General features: G+C 45.9%; 1 protein-coding gene across 9 annotated transcripts in view; it reads right to left on the bottom strand.

The window, feature by feature from the left end:
- Window positions 1-18,066, bottom strand: part of CHCHD6 (coiled-coil-helix-coiled-coil-helix domain containing 6) — a 232,545-nt gene that overhangs the window by 190,099 nt on the left and 24,380 nt on the right. The window lies entirely within an intron of this gene.

The raw sequence follows: 18,066 nt of genomic DNA, 5'->3' as shown, positions 1-18,066 counted from the left end.
CTCGGACTTAATGCGCAGTGATTTTCTGGCTGTGGCAACAACCAAAATTGGTACCACACAATTGTTTCCGGGGATTAGTGACAGGACAAAAAGTAAAAAGGAGTCAGCTGGGCTCTTTTCAGAGCCTGGCTTCTCCCTCACTTTTCCTAAACCTGGACAAGCAGCACCTGCCCGAGTCTGCTCCCAGTGAGCACAGGAAATGCAACGGTCAGCTACACAGCCACACACTGACCCCTTGCCCCCAAACACAAGGGATCTGAGCTCTGGCCTTTAAGATGCTTGTCCAAAACCTGATGTGAAGTCCTTACAACATATAATCCTTCACGTGGCCATCAAATGAGTGAGTTAGAGGGAGGGCCTGATAAACAGTAGAGAGTTATACAGACATATGGGACTCCTGTAACCACTTCAATAGTAAACAGCCCAGAGGACATTTACTGAGTCTTATTACATGCCAAGCACTCCCCTAAGCACTTTGCATACATATCGCAAGAAGTCCTCAGGGCAATCTAGAAAACAGGTACCACCATCATCCCTGTTTTAACAGAAGGGACAACTGAGAAATGAAGGGACTTTACCAAGGAGCACAGCTAGGAAACAAGATTTGATGCCAGTCATTCTGGACCCTGGAGGCAGGCTATGCCACTGCTTTCGATACCAGCTGCTGGACATAACAACGACAACAAAATTTAGAACTCTCTACCCCAAAATTCTGAAAACCCAGATTTGTTCTGGCCAGTGAGTCCAGCAAAGGTGCAGAACCCTACCACTGCTAGGGAAGCAGAGACAAGAATAAAGTTAGGGCAATGCAGGCAAATTCTTCTTGGGAAGAAAAAGCAACTGTGTTCAAAGACACACTCTCAAAGGCCAGGAGGAACATACCAATCTGCAGAGCCCTGCCAGCCACACGAAAGATAAAATACACATTCCCTTTCTCCAGTCCTGGTAGTGACTCTATGGAAAACCAGAGGGCAAGAAAGATAAGAACACTCTCCTCCCTGCAATCTCTCTCCCCTGATTCCAGAGCCTCTGGAGGTCAAGAGGGTCATGCTGGGATCAGCACAAAGCACCAACCGCCACAGCTGTGTTTTCCAGAGAGGAGGGCAAGGCTAGGCCTCTAACAGTGCCTCCCTGTCCCTGGAGGAATTTCATAGAGTCCTCATTAGCATGGGAGAACTGCCTGCCCACCTGTTAGAAAAACTTTTTGTTTATGGTGACAGTGCTAATGAGGTGCCCTTAACTGGGATCTGAGAAATTCAGGTTTATTGCAAAGGGAATTAACATTAAAGCCAGGTGGGTCTGCTCACTCTAGGAAGGGGTTGGGAATCAGCTGGGAGAGCTGATTCAGGGGCCTCATATTCCAGAGGTGACAATGCTCAACCAGGGCCAGACCGCCACCCCCTCCCAGCGGGCCTCAGGCACCAGCAGCCAGGCCAGTTTGGACCTGACCTCAGTCCTCCTCCTCCTCCTGATCCAACTTCCAGAGGGAGTCCCAGCCCTGGAGGACTTCTCTTCTCTCTCACTTCATCTGATCCACTAGAAAACAGCACCCCTCTGTGAGGTCTGGCTGTGGCCCGACTGTGAACAGATGGCCAGGGAAGAGCCATATGCCTTGATAGATCATCTTTAAAACAACAGAGACACCTGTCTGAGGTCTCAGTGGAAGGCCCCAAGGCCAGCTGCCTAGAGGTCCTGCTGACCACTAGGAAGGAAAAGTCAAAGACAACTCAACTGTGGGAACATCCTCCCTTGCTACTCAGAACCACTTCACATGAATGAGTGGAGATTACAGCATCATACCTTCTCTAGGGCTCTTCACTGCTGAACATGGAGAACTGAGCAATTATCACAACAGCAAAATAGACTGTAAATGACTGGAGCATATCAGGGAAAAGACAGGTTCTGTTCTGGTACCTGGAGGCATCAGGACAGACATGTCCAAGCCGCACCTAGAAACACAAAGCCTTGAACAGAGGTTGGGCCAAAGGTAGATGTGGGGGGAGTCTTTGAGGGGGAATGAGGAGGTAACAGACAACAGTGGCAGATTTCCAACCATCTCCCAACATCCATTTTTCCCTTCCTCCAGTATAATAGCATTTCAATGGGGTAGACAACTAGATTACATTTCCTAGACAACATGTAGCTAGGTGTGGCCATATGACTGCCTTATGGCATAAGCTTTGCCCACAAACAGCATCCAGGTCTTGCCCTTAAATGACTGAGTAGGTGTGCGTGGACTTGGCCCATTCCCCTTCCCACAGGCTGGGAACCCAGAACTGGAGCAACTACCTTGTACCCATTGGCGCTAAGGCAGGCAGAGTCCCCACTTGCCCTGGACTACCTACCCACCTCTAGACTGTTACATAAAAGAGGAATAGATGTATCTAGAGGCGGCGTTGTTACAGCATATCAGTCTGTGCCCTAACTGATAGATACTAGGATCCTGGGTGGACAGCACACCCATAGAGGCTGGGGGAACAGAGGACTCATTCCCCTAGGCATCTCCTTCCCAGCAAAGGGCGTGTGGCTCCAGCCAAAAGTCCCAGAATCATGCACAATACTTCATGCAATACTCCATGCAATTCTTCCCAACCACTCGGTCACTGTTCTTTGCCTGGATCACTGCGACTTCTCGCCAGGATGGCTGAGTGGCTCCCCGCTGATCTCTCTGCCTCAGTTCTCATCCACTCTAAGCCACCCTGTCTAGAACGTTTGTGAAAACCTTTCACAGGCTCCTTCCCGCATCTGACCCAAACTTCCCACTATGCCCGCAAGTCCCTTCATGATCAGCCCCTGCCACCTAGTTCACGCACTCATTGCCAGCAGTTCCTCTAACTCCCTAGCTCCCTTCTACCCCAAGGCCCTTTACCATTCTCTCCCCCCTGACCTTAGGGTCCTCATCCCCATTCTCTATTAATTTAATTCCCACCCTTCTTCTAGGTCTTAGCTCAAATATCTGTTGGTCAGAGAAGCCTTTGCTGATCTCCGACTAAATTAGGCCCCTACTGTTTCTCTCTTCCTAAATACCTTTTTCTTTAATAGAAGCATACTTATGTTAGTTTGTATTTCAATAAGTATTTACTTATTTATTGTCTGTCTCTCCAACTGGACCAGAGGCTCCAGCAGGTCCAGGACATGTCACTTCTTTGTACCTGACACAGTACCGGCAATCACACCCCTTGATAAACGAGTGTTGAATAGAGGGATAAAGCATGCAGAAAGGGAGGCACAGAGGTAACAAAAGTGAGGGTTTAAAGGGAGGGTAGCTACTTAGTATCAGGTACCCCATGGAGGAAACACAAGAAGGAAAGTCATCAGATTTGTTGGAAAGAAAAAGGTGGTAGCCTCTGAGAACAAAGTATTAATGGAAGTGAAGACCAAGTTGTAAATAGTTTGAGATTTTACCACTAGGATTTCAAGACACTACGATAAAGGAAAGAGATCAAGGCTGCACCAAGAGAAGCTGTGGGAAAGGGGCAATGGTTTCTAAAAGGGAGAAGCTGAGAATGGGGAGCAGAAAGGAAAGAGCACAAGCTCCAAGGTGGGCAGGCGGGGCTGCATCTGAGCTGCCAGCAGATAAGGCACCTTCTAAGAAGATGAGGAAGAGAGGATAGCAAGACAAGGACAGAGAAAGCTGAGTTAGAGCTAAACAAGTGAGTACAGAGAGGGCACAGGATGGATATAGTGGGAAGTGCCACAGGAGCTGGCTGGAAAGTGGTGACAAGAGGAATAAGCCAGCAGAAGGGACAAGGCCAGAGCCCATGACCCTTCAGCCTAGTATGCAACTTCCTCTCGTGGCCCTCAGGAGCCCAGGCCCAGGTGCAGAGAAAGGAGATGGTGGGGTTTACCTACAGCTGAAATCTGGCAAAGTGGGCACAGAGGAAGGACACAAGAACAAGGGAAGGAAAGTGACGGCTGTAACCAACTGTCGGTATAGTTCCTGCAAGGCAGGGAGGTGCCTGGGGCCAGAAGACACAAAGGCGGTAAAGATGAGGATCAAGAGGAAAGCTGAGAATGTGTACGGGGAAGGTGGAGAAGGAGAAGAGTTTTAAAAGACTTCTGATTTAAGATGGGCCAACAAAACAAGAGCCATATTAGAAGGAAGGCTGAGAAACAAGATCCAGAAATTTATGACAAGGAATGTCTTTTTGGCTTTAGGCCTCACTAAGAAAACGTTTAATGAAAAAAAAAGAGAAAAAGAAAATGTTTACTGATATTTGTTGAAAATCTACTACAATATAGACATTCTCCTAGATGCTAAAATATCTCATTTAAACCCATACTAAGCCTATGGCTTGTGTGCATTATTAACACCACTTTAGGTGGGGAGACTGAAGGTATACAAATATATCTCACACGGTAAGCTGTAGAGAAAGGCACACGCAAGTCTTTCTCACAACACCTACAGGACTACCCTTGACCACATCAAGGCCCAGATCGTCTGAGTGAGTCATTCTCCTGGGCTTTCGACCCCGATAAGAAAAAACTGAGGCTTCACTAATAGCTCTTGAGGAGGAATAAAGAGGTGAGATGAAAGGGGAGAAAGAAAATGGCTCCAAAGCTTAGAATGTCTCAGAAGAGAAGCCAGTGGTCCCAGCAGCCCTGTGCCGTCAGGCTGGGACCAGGCTGAGAAACTTGGGGCCAGACAACCAAGACTGAGGTGAAGGTTCTCCCGATCCCCATGGGCCACCTTCTGATCCCACAGCCCCCTGCCAAGGCCAGCCAGGTCCTCCTGTCAGTGGCAGCAGAGCACTGCTCAAGCAGCAGTGGATTAAATAAATCCTGAGGTGGCAAAGCCACTCCTCAGGAGTGAAGATTAAGGAAGCACTGCAGAGAATCAAGGGGAAAAGAAAAAAAAAAAAGGAAGAAAGGAAACCTCCCACATGCCCAGCTTCCTAGAGTTAACAGTCTTACTCATTTCTCATCAAAAACCTCTTCAGAAGAGGTTAAGCACACAATAGGCTATCAAAAGCGCCAGCCCCACATGGCTGCTTGAAATTCCACACGTGTGCCCTGGCAGTGTATTTCTATTAATGTCCAGTGTGTGTCAGAGTGAAGATAAGGTGCCAACATCATGTCCGACCAGTCGGCTAGAGAATGGGCCCCGTGTTCAACATTGTCTGACATTCGGGAGCCCCAGGAACACAGGCTTTTCAACGGAGCTTACCCTGCATGCACTCGCAAGGGTGGAGACACAAAGGAGTGGGCATGACAGCGGGGCAGAGAGCCAGGCCTGTGGAAAAAACTAACAGCTGTGCACGAAGAGAAAAAATGCACGGAGGGCTGTGCATTAGGGAAGGGTACAGGAGAGGGCAGTCAGCATAAAAAACAGAAGAATGGGTTACTGACTATCCTGCAGCTGGGGGAGCGGGGGAAGCGGGTAGGGGCAAGGCAATGAGTTCCAGGGCTACTCATACCCAATGCAGCTAGTCCCAGCAGCATCAGAACTCTGCCACTCGGTGCATATCACACGAAGGCCTTGCACACACAGCTGCTCTGCTGGACATACCCCTTAGCTGCTCCCCCACCGTCACCCCAGCCCCAGCAGAGTAGAGCACCAGAATCCTCCAGAGAAGTCCTACTGGACTCAGCAAGGCAAGGAGGAATAAGGTGCTGCCTAGAGAGGGGGGTGCCTGACTCCACTAAAAATGTGGGCAAGTGGGCTCTCCCCTCAGCCTCATAAGGGCCAAGGACTCACGAAAACACTTCAGTCTGGGCTTCAAGGAGAACACAAACTAGGACAGAGTAGGCACTAGATTAGCAGCATCTCCTTTCCCAACTCAAATTAACTTTGGGAGTCAGGAGAGAATGCCCAGCAATGTGTGGGCAGACTGCTTCAGGATAAAGGAGCACAAGGTAGAGAGGGATGTGTGGTGCATGTTGCACATGCTGCTGATAATGATGCAGGCTCAGGTGAAGAAGGGCCAGACTCAGCACCAGTAACAGCCATCACACCCACCCTCTGGGTTGCACCCCTTCTCTGCCACGGTGAAAAACCAGTCCCCTCTACTACCCTTTAGATACAGATTATTCACCAGTTCAGCTTCTCTTCCCCTATGTTGGGGGAGTTGGCACAATGCAAAGAAAAGAATGGCCTGGCTGCCTTCCATGTGCTGAAGAGCACACCGGATGCTCTGCTTTATACCATGGCAATGAAGCATCCTAACAACTCTAGATGTTTGCCATTTGACATGCAAAGAAACCAAGGCTCACAGAGGTTAAGCAACGTGTCCAAGGTCACAGAGATGCTACTTGGTGAATCTAAGCCCAGGTCTAAGGGGTCCCAAAGTGGGGTACCTTCTATGCTGCCATGCTACAGAAGATGCCGCTCACCACCTGACCAGCATCCAGACCCTTCTTCATTAATAACATAACCCTGATTGTCTAGGGGGATGGTCAAGTGCCCAGCTAAAATTACTCACCATCCCAGTTCCCCTTTCAGCCAAAGGTGGCCCTGTGACAAAGTTCTATTAATGAGAATCCCTGGAGAAGGTTTCCCTCCCACACAAAACAACAAAACTTCACTAGGAAAAAGGCTTTTGGTCATTCCTTCTTCCAGACTAGAAAACTGATATGATATGCCTGGAGGCACAGTGGCTATCCTGCAGCCCTGAGGAGAGCCACGCTGAGGATGGCAGGTCAAAAAAGAAAGGAGGACAACAATGGATCCCTCCTGATATACAAGAGCTACCACACTCGCCAGACCTATCTGCTCCACACCTCTTATTCATGTGATAAGCAACCCCAACTGTTTCAGCCACTGCCACCTAGGCTGCCATGATAGCCAAAACTGCTCCTGACTGGCACACATCTTGTTCTATCTAAGAGCACTCATCCTGGTACCCAAACGTGGGAGATGGGGACCTGGCTCAGACACTGAGTAAACACAGAGGAGAAAGGAAAATACTTGAGACTTCTCTCCTGTCCTACCTATTGGTGTTTGCCAGACAAACAACCCCTTTTCAATTCTTTACCATGCCAGTCAGGAGCCAGCAATGGCATCTACCCAAGAGGGCAAGCACAGTCTGATTAGCTGACAAATCGAAAACATTTTTTCACAAAAAGGAAAAGGCAAAATGGTAGTTACCCAAAGACTACATGAATAAATCACACAAATAGACTTAAAATAAACCAGGACCCTCCTCATTTCCCAGCCCTGCTAACATTCTAGAGGCATGCATGTAAGACGGCAAGTCTCACCTCAATTTCACTCAAGCAGGACAGAAAAGGGAAACATACTCCTGACAAAAAAATTCAGGGCTGTAGGATCATCCCCACTTGATCCACTTGATGGAGAGAGTGGTAGGGGTGGTGAGCAATGCTATCCCACAGAAGAGGAATGGAATGGGTACATAATTGACATGAATAGTACTTGCAGCCTTGGATGATCTGCATACTCTCAGAGGCGAGGACCGCCAGCACATACGGATGACCCCAGTTCTGAAGTCAGGTTTCCCTACGATTTCAGGCTTACACACAGCTAGCTGCACAAGACCTGCTCAAAATACCGAAGCCCCAAACTCTCAGCCAGACCCTGGGCTTCTTACAAGGAACAAAGCAATAGGTCAGTAAGGTTCCACCTGCTGCTTGGATGTCTCTGTCAGCTGGCTCAGGTCATCCCTGTCTGCTGGTGGGTTTTTGCAAGGATGTCTGCAGCTCAGATCCCTTGGGACCCATCACGCATACAGAGGTCAAGGAGCCTGGCTGCGGTCCGCACCTGAGTCCCTCAAGAGGCTTAAGAGAAAAAGCTGCTTTCACGAATCTCTCCAGATCTCAGCTCTAGCTGTCAGAGTCTTTAGTTCATCCCTGGGGCTAACAGACATTTTCATAGACTTGCAATCTGCTAATTAGAAGCAACGACAACAGGAATGGAACCACAATCAGCCATTTGCCTAACAAAGTTAGCAGCTAATGAGGATTTCCAGCTTCTGTTAGCACACAGCAGAGGTCACTTGGACTAGCACCGGACTGGAGCCGGGGAAGGGAGAACGAAAAGGCATCTGTAGATCTGTGAGGCGGCAAAGGGAAGGAGGCTACACAGATCCTAATGAGCCCAGGCTGGGACACTCAGTTGGAATTCCATCTTAACTAGAAGAGTACTAAATGCACATCTTGCACTACCCCCAAAGCATCTGGCTCTCCCTTCCCACCTCAGGGCCATTCCTCAACAATCAAATTCTGAAATCCTTGCATTTTAATCTCAGAAGTCCACAGAACACTAGCATTCTTTAAATAAGATCACAATTTTCCACTTTCTACAAGGATTGAAACAGCTGGAGACTGCTATTCACCTTCTCCTTGCTCTATTGGCACCATCCTGGTAACTCTGTCTAGTCAAACCCTGGGATCCTCTTGACCTCATCCTATCACCTTCCCGGTGGTGCATAAAACATATGCATAAAACAGCTGAGGGAAAAGCAGGTCTTTTCCACAATGACACCACCACAATGCACCAGTGAAGTGCACAGAAAACAAGAATTTAACATGCTTCTCAAGTGTGATGTGAGAGTGCAACCGTCAGGTCTGTTGGGCCCAACTGGAGACACATCCCCATGACCAGAGAAGCAATTCAACCACAGCAGCCCTCCCATGCTCTGGCCAGCTCTTGATTCCAGCACCCCTTGAGAACATTTCTTTCTGTTCTTGCCACATGCCTCAAGCATTAGGGTCTGCTGCTGCAAGGAATCAGGGTCTGGGCTCTCACATTAGTCAGGTTATTGCTGGGAGTCTGATGGATGCCACTTGGCATCACTCATGCCCCACAGCCATCACCACCTGGGCTCTGGTAACATTTTCTATCCCCAGTCTCCTAAAATGCTGACCCTAACTCACCTGGACCCCTCCCAGGGCATGGTACTAACAGACAGTTGATTCTCTTTCCTAGCTATCCTCAGCAAAGAAAAGAGCTCCTGCTTTCCTTTGAGGCTAAGAAGCCTCACAAGGGCATCCAAGTGGTCATGAGCTGTGTCAAGGACAGGGCCATTGGTCACCCAGTGAACATTTCAAACAGCACAGTCCCCACCCATAAGGACCACAGGGAGCCATAGCAACAGTGGGAACATGCCAAATCCCTCAGCAGCCCAGACAGCAAAAAGGATCACAAGTCCTTATGGGGCCATTAGCTCCTACTGTTAGGCCAGGAGCTGGCTCTGGGCCAGCTGCACTAGCATCACATGGGGCTGTTAAAAATACAGATTCCAGGTTCAGAGTGTAATCCAGCTGTTTCCAGCATGAGATCCAATTATGAGTAATTTTACCACATCTCCAGGTGATCCTGATGTAGAAAAGCTAGGCAGAAAGGAATGCAGAGCAAAATGAAGCAGGTAAGATAGTTGGCTGCTAGCAGCAAAGCTACGACGGGGCCCTCATCCTATGCCCGTATCACACATCTAGGAAGCATCAAGGCATCTGCTCATAAGGTTTCAATGAGGCCCTGCTTCTCTTTCCAGACAACTAGTCAGAAGCCTATACAGCTGATTTGTTCTAAGAATCAGTTCACATCGACTCTGTGTCCTGGGTCCATGAGTGGAGGTGAAGAAGAGAATAAACTATAACATTCTCAACAATGTAGAAACCTATCGACCCCCATGTCATAAAAGAGAAAACAACATAGTAGAGTGAAAAGATTTATAGGAGTTAGACCCCATCCCAATGTCCCAGAAAAACGGGTCTACCTCCTGGAGCAGGTGGGTACCAGCATTTAGGTTACCTGTTCCCCTGGCCAGCCTCAAAACCACCCAAAAGGCAGGCATCACAACCCCGTCCTCAAGCACTAAGGGCCATCCTTGGACTGAGTGCCATACTCTTGGCCCATGACTGGATGCTGTGTCTGGCTTTCATGCCTTCCCTACACCCCCAGTTTGTATGAAGTATATGAGAAATAAAACCAAATTTCTTTTTTTTTTTTTGATGTGTAATCAGCCAAAAATGCAATTGAACCAGTTTTCATGCAAGCTTATCTGTAGTTTTCTTTTCTTCAAAAATTGTCACATCATACAACCACAAGGCCAAATTATTTTAACTTTAACCTTAATTAAGTAGGAACCCAGGAGGCCTCACATTGCCCCTTCTAACTAATTATTCCTCCTAAAATAACGAAATGCACACACGCATGCTCTTTGAGCAAATGTGGCTACAAACGGAACTTGAAGATGGTCAGCTGTGTGTTATATCCCTTTATCCCTGGCTCTAGGAGACCCTACCTGTCCTATGGAAGGACTGACCCTATTCATCAGTAGCCATATGGGCCTGGGCATTCAGAAAAAGAGTGAGATCAGTCATATTACTTTGCTCTTTTTATTTTCCTTGGAGTTCAAAGTGTGATTCAAAGTGATGACAATAAAATGAAGAGTGAAATAAATATAGTATTGGTTATAAGAACCTTCTTCCTTAACTATGTTGTTTAAAAGACTTGCACATGGGGCAGAACTGAATGAGCTCCCTCCTATGCACACTCCCAAGGAAGGATACACAAGGCCTGTTTGGCACCTGAGAGCCAGGCAGGAGATGGAGAGAAGCCCCATAGTACTCCAGGCCCTACACCAAGCACCACACAGCAGCTGCCTACAGCTGGAGGAGGTGCACAGAAGCACCCTGGGACAGATAAGCAGGGCTTCAAGTAAGTCTGATGGGAGAGCAAGCACAGACAAATTCTGCAGTGCTCACATCCTAAGCCTACTAAACAGAAGGTTTTTGTCCTACCTTCACAGAATCTGAAGCCAAAACAACAAGAGCGCATACCTTGCTCAACTACAGATTAGATTTACTCATTGCTCCCACATTAATGGCCTGTCAAATGAAGAAGAGTGGCCATTTCTGGGCATAAACACTATTTACCTCAGTCTCTATGATTCTTCTGTCCATGATGTCCAACATCAATCAAAAAGTATAAGTCACATAAAGCTGTTGGAAAATGTAACCCATTATCAAGAGAAGAAATAAGGTCTATTGAACCAAACCCAGAGATGACCCAGATATTGGAATTATCAAATAGAGATTTTAGAATAACTATGACAAATTTATTTATAGGATCCACAGGAAAAGGTGGATAACATGTATAAATAATGGGGAATTTCAGCAGAAAAAATGGAAACTATAAAGAATGGCAAACGTGAAAAGAAACAGGAGTTAAAGTGGAAATTAATGACCCTTCCCAAGGAGCCTAAAGGGTGTCTCCAGAAAAAAATCCTCACTTTACAGATCAGAAGACTGAGGCTATCAGATACCCCCATGCAGGTGAAACTTCTCACAAGAATGATAACCACTGAGGAACTAAGACCACTGTCAGCGCCCCTGTTGCTCTGTTCCTTGGGGCATCTGGTTCCTCACAGACATAAAAAAAATCTTTTTAATCTCCAGAGCTGCACTGTCTAGTCCAGGGGTCAGCAAAACTACAGCGCACCAGTCAGATCCCATCTACAGTCTCTTTTGGTACGGCCTCCAAGTTCAGAATGGTTTTTACATTTTTAGAACTGTAATAACACCAACAAAGAGCATGTGACAGAGACTATATGTAGCCTTCAAAGTCTAAAATATTTACAGAGAAAGTTTGTTGACCATTGATCTAACCTAAAAAAAAAGGAACCAGCAAGACTTAAGGAAGCAAAGAAAGGGACAATGGATGTCATGTGCTCATTTTTTTTTCCAGATTATGCCTTTTACCAGTCCTCTAAGTGCTGATAAATAGATCTCCATAGGAATTTAAGGTCTCTATCTATAGCTCAAATTAGAAGAAGCATGAGTACATGGCCACCAGAGTCCCTAGGCCACTAACTTTGTGAAACAAAAGCATACCGCCCCCAGGTATCAGGCCTCCTCTGCTGTATGTCAAGTACAGTTCTTCCTGACTCCAGGCCTAAGTTACCAAAGTCCCACTCTCTGCCTTGTTCCACACAAGTTAAACCCAAAGCTCCTAATTCTCTGAATAGTAGTCACATGAACTACATTCTAGTTGACTCCAAGATATCACTATACTGAAAGGCTTTTTCTGCTTTGTTTTGTTTTATTGTTTGAAACAGTCAGATCTGTAAGTTGCTATCCATTCTAGGGAAGGCTGAAATGGGTCCTCCCTTCTACCTATTTGCAACGGGGTGCTGCAGTGAGGCCTCAAGAAGCAAACAAAGGACTTTGGGCAAAGTCTGAGCACACCCTCACCCACTTAAGATCTTCCATTCCATAACCATCTGCTATAGTCTATAATTTGCTGAGCAGCACAAAGAAGATCAAAGTGATCTCACCTAGAGAGAGAGTAATATTCCTATTCTCAAGGAACTTAGAATCTGAAGGACAAGATTTACAAAAAAGTAGGAGAGGAGAATTAGGAAAAAAGGCTACAGCTGTAGTAAAACCAAAATAAATCTTCCATCTCACTCATAATTTCAGAAAACTGCCATTCAAAAACTTCTGAATCTGGCATTTTCTTAAAATTCTGACTATAGAGTTCATATAGCTAAGATGGCAGCTTCTTAGAGCATCTGAGCAATGAAAAGAATGCAACAATAGATCAAAACTCCATGCAAACTGGAGAGCCGGTAAGGATAGCCACTCTTCCTGTGCAAGTCCATAGGTTAGACAGACACATCCAGGTAGAGAAGCACTCAGTTACTGCCCCTCTGTCCAATGGAAAGATTTGGTCCCAACATCTTCAGTTGCCATTTAGGACCTTTTCCAGTTATCAACACTCAGTTGGGGAGGCTCTCTCTTCTTGTGAGTCTCCTTTGAGGATGTTTTAAGGATGAAGAAAACTTTCCTCTGAAGATCCCTGTCAGACTTCCAGAATTTCATTCTAGGCCCAGGCCTACATTCACCTTTCCTGCCTGCCACACCCACCACTCCCCTCAACTCCAGACAAATGGCTCGTCTTCTCCCAACCACTGGCCTCTGCTCCAGCAATATTCTTCAACTGCAACACCCTTTCTCACTCTTCTTAACTCAGCAAACTGTTCTTCAGTCTTCAAAATCCAGCTCACATGTCATCTCCTCTTAGAAGACCTTCCTACCGCACCAGGAAGAGGCCATCGTTGCTGCCTCCTTCCTCCTCTAGTACCTTCCTTACCCTTTATTATGATATGTAACACTGTATGGTCAGTTCTGAGAATATTTAAGTCTCCTAATGAACAGACCTTCACAAGGAAAGGGGCTTTATCTTATTTATTTCCACTTATCACTGCCTAACATATAGCATATAACATATAATAATATGTATTGTATATATTATTTATACATTATGTGTATTATGTTATAATATATATTAATACCATACAACATATAATGTAATATGTAACATGTAATAATATGTAATGTAATATATTTATGCAACATATAATGTAACATTTATATATTATACGATATATAACAATAATAAAAGAATTGCTCACCAAAAAAGAAGAAAAAAAGTTTTTACTTTCTATCAGGTAAAATACAATCTCATATTCCTAACAATATGTGTCAGGAATCCAAATGCCGGGGTCATAAATCTTACCCTCCCCTAAAGTAAAGCTACTGCCAGTCCTTTATTACCCAATGCACTGGAGTTTTAAAGCTCTGTGCATCCGAAGACTCAACCCAAGAAACTTCTCTGTTCTTTCTTATTTCTCTCTAGAATGTTTGATCTGGACTCCAAACTTCCTCTCCCAATTTGGAGAAAAGCACACCTCACAGAGGCTCCACTGACACCCTGCACCTTCGCCCCAGTTATAACTGGGGCTCTACCCATCAACAAATGGCAGGAACCATGCATAAGCATCCTCAAAAACAGTCACCACTGCTACACTAGGTGGGAAATGATAACACTTCTGTTGAGTTGTGAGAAGTAGATTATAAAATTCATTACCTTTCCTGTCATTAGACTTATGAACTTTTCCTAATAATGAGCTGAATCATTCCTTCATGCAGAAGTGGATTAAAAATCAATATTATAAAAGTCAGAGGCAAAGAGACAGGGCAGAAGCACACATTAAATGTCAGCCTGTACTCAGCACACTCAAAAGGAAATCTTCCAGACAAGGCTACTGGTTCAAAGTACAGAGCTTGAGGACACCAGTCAAGAAACAGCACCGAGGCCAAGTGGGCAGCCAGCTTATTTGGCCAGTGACCATGCCAGGTCTGCCTCTGGGTGCAGCCCAGCCCCTTGCATCTGGAAGGCACGGAGAAGGAGAGAAAATTCTCCATGCTTCTATTTAGGTTACTCTCTCCATCTTCCTCCTCTTATTTAAATCCAAAGTATAGTTTTGAAATTATGTTCACTAAAAGCACATGCCAAGCATACCAACCCAAATGGAAGTGATGGCTACAGTATTGTTCAGGACCTGAGTAAGTGCCTTGTGCCCCTAATGACTTGTGGAACAGGGCCTGGCACTAGCTTCCCTTCTCCTCTTCATAGTGAGTACTGAATGGCATTGTAAGCCTTCCGAGCTGGGTGTATATGTCTCTCTGCAACTGCTATAAAGCCAAGCAACAAAAACCAACTCAAGCTCTAACTGAAGCAAAAGAAAGTTGATAGCAGGTTGCCAGCAGATGATACAATTTTAAAGAAGGTAGGAAGACCAGACAGAAACCAACACAGCTTCACAAGATGATAGTCCTGGTCTGCCATGCAACACACAACATCACCCTGGCCTCTTCACTCACTCAAAACTGAAAGCCCCTGGAGAGAGCACCTGACTGGCTGCTCTTGGGCCCTGTGCCCAGATCCTGCCTGTACTGTGGCAGGGAGAGAGATCTAGCTTCCATGGAGGAAGTTGGGATTAGAACTGTAATCCCAGCAAGATGACACAACAGGACATAGGTATGTTCTCAAAAGGAAACAGGGTCACCAAATGCATAAAGAAATGGATGCTAAACACTCAAACAATGGGACCGCCCACAAAAGTAGTTACTAAACATCTTCAAAACGAAGCAAGTCACTTGCTTCACAATTCCCTAGGAACTCTGGATCAGAAGAGCCTTATCCATCCAGAGATCTTGGGGAAAGATCAAGTAAGGATGTATTGCCTATATTTTAAAGTTATCCTTCATTTAAAAACAAAAGCAAAAACAAACAAACAAACAAACAAAAACCTACACTCCTATACTGAAGGTCATTTAAGTCCTTTCTCATTCGTAAATGTTCTCTTCCAGGGACAATCCTGAGGAGACAGGACCCGGCCCTCTCTTTTGCAGGTAGAGAAGCAATAAGTTCCCTTTCACTGTAATTAACACATTCCAAGTGAAAATGAAGAGATAGCACACCTCCCAAGCAGCCAACTGTTTTTACTCATGACATATCATCGGTTAACCCTTTATCTCCAGACCGGAGTCCTTTGGATTTGGTTATCAGGCTAGCTACAGAGAGGTGACAACCTGCCTGTTTCTCACAAACTGAAAGAGCCTGTAAAACCACCTTCTCACCCTATTCTCTCTCTGCATTAACTGATTTTTTAGCAGGATGCCCCTGGATTCTAAAAACACAAGTCAAACCACATCATTTCCATCCTTATGAACTTCTGGGAATCCGCTGCAGTTTCAGAGTCACTGTGGACTATATTGTGGGTTAACTCCTCAAGGTGCTCAGAACCTTTTCCAATCTCGCTTCACACGTTGCTCACTTCTCTCACTGTGTCCCATCACCTCCTTGACAACTGCCTCTCTCAGCCTAGCTATCCCTCTGCCTGGGGGCTCTACATCTCTCAAGGCTGAAGCTGGAAACAAAAAAGGGGCCACATACTAAACCTGACAAGCTCCGGGGAGGCCTGCATGGTGGGTGGGCCTTACAAACTCAAAGACCAAAAGTAACCACAGGAGATGGTCTGAACATAAAAATTTCTAATGAAAAGCAGATCAAAGCAGGTCATGATGGGTAGTCATGTCCTAGACAAAGGTCAGTCTTTACCTTGAGTGAGCCTCTCTATTTGTCTTTTTTTGCATCTAAGATAACATACCCTTTGAATGTCAAAGTAATCTTTTCCAGACCCCTCAGAGCACAAACACTGCACCAGAGCACAAACCCATAGAACCACTCATGGTTATCTTGTTCCCAGAATACCATTTCTATATGCTGTAACTATTATTAACTGTCCTTACCCACCAATGTAAAAGAAGTATGTCTCTTCGTTTTACTTTTCCAATCCCAGAGATTTCCTCACTTTGCTTTCTCCTTTTCCCTTAATATATCAACAATGGATTTCACATAACCCTCCTAAGTCTCCTCCTTTGATGCTAATGTATAAAATAAGCTGCAAAATTGCCATTCTCTGGAGCATTTTCTCAATCCACTGAGATTTTGCTTCCAAGCAATTGTCATCAGTTTGGCTCAAATAAACTCTAAGCTGGACACTCTTTCGTTGACAAAGTCAAGGCCACCTTGACTTCCACCAGCAGTTGACACCACTCCCTTTGCATTCCTAAGCATATTATCTTTACCTCCATTTCACATTTAATGTAACCAATTTGCCCTTTATCAAAGTTTTTGGTATAAATCCATCTTCCCTACTAGATTGAAAATTTCCCAAAGGCAAGAATCCTACATTGTTCATATTTCCCAAAGGGCCTATTTCAACCAACATTCCTTATGTGCCTACTGCACACCCTGAACATCTCTGCTGAGGCCTTCTCCTCCTGGGAAGGTACAGTCCTGAGTGGTGATCTCACACTGTCTCCAACTTCCTTCTATGGAGCACAGCTGGCCCAGGCCACCCACCTGAAACAGGACAAGGTTGCTCCCGGTGTCCAAGCTCAGGGCTCTGAAGCAGATGTTATTATATGCTGCTACAGCCATTCCTGCCCCCCACCCTCTTCTTGCCATGATATCATGATTTAAAATAAGAAATAAATGTTCGATCTTCTGCCCCTGTTACTGGAACAAAGCTCTAAAAACCCTTGGCATTCCCTAAGTGATGACAGTGTAAAGTACCCAAGGATAGGAGCTGGCTGCCAGTGGGGCCAACCTGTGATTTAGAGAGGGCTGAAACTACCAGTCCTACTCCCACCACCTCCGGGGAGGAGAGAGAGACTGGAGGTTGAGTTCAATCGTCATTGGCCAATTATTTGGCCATTAAATAGTCATGTCTATTTAATGAGGCCCTCGTAAAAACCCAAAAAGATTGGGTTTAGAGAGCTTCTGGTCGGTGAACATGTGGAAATTTGGGGTGACATGCTGGGGAAAACATGGAAGTTCTGAGCCCTTTCCCAGTATCTTGCCCTATGCATCTCCAATTGGCTGTTCCTGAGTTATATCCTTTAAAATAACCAGTATAATCTAGTAAGTAACATGTTTCTCTGAGTCCTGTGAGCTGCTCTAGCCAATTAATCAAACTGCAGGAGGGAGTCGTGGAAACTTCCGATTCACAGTCAGTAGGTCAGAAACACTGGACTTTGATGGGCATCTCTGTGGGCAGGGGGTGGCAGTCTTGTGGGACTAAGCCCTTACCCTGTGATATGTGGTGCTACCTCTAGGTAGAGTGTCAGCACTTAGTTGAATAATAGGACATCTAGCTGGTGGTGGAGAATTCCTTGGATGTGGGGGAGGAGCTGACACTGGGATCGGGAGAATTAGTATTAACTGTCAGTACTAATTCTGTCTGTATGCCCACCCCCTACCTCCCAAATGTGACTAGAAAAGAGTCATAGCTCCAGTCAGTGATGCTGTCCCGATTCCCTCTGCCAACACCTGGCTTAGCCATGAGCACATGGGGCAATTTAAGCCAATGAGATTAAGAGGATTTCTACTGGAGACTTCCATGGACGTTCTCCTTGCTGACAGAACCAGCACAGCCTCTCTTCATTTGCTGACTGTTGTCCGGCCTGCACAAGACTTGGGGGTGGTAGTAGCCATCATTTAACTTTGAGGACAACAGGCTTGAGGATGCCCTGGCATGCTGAGGACGACAGAGTAGAAGAAGAACTGGGGTCCATGATGATTCCAGGGAGCACTTCTAGAGTTCTCATGATATGAAATACAGACTGCACCAAGTTCATGATCTGTCAGGGAGCGCTAAGCCCTGCACAGTTACATATTACCTCCTCTGATCCCTTGGGTGATACTGTGGGCAAATATCCTGATCCTCCTCACCCAAGGCTAAGAGATATTAG

This window comes from Rousettus aegyptiacus, unplaced genomic scaffold, assembly GCF_014176215.1.
Source record: "Rousettus aegyptiacus isolate mRouAeg1 unplaced genomic scaffold, mRouAeg1.p scaffold_m13_p_12, whole genome shotgun sequence".
NCBI lineage: Eukaryota > Metazoa > Chordata > Mammalia > Chiroptera > Pteropodidae > Rousettus > Rousettus aegyptiacus.
Note: the sequence above shows the minus strand (reverse complement) of the source record. Positions and strands in the feature narration are given on the sequence as shown.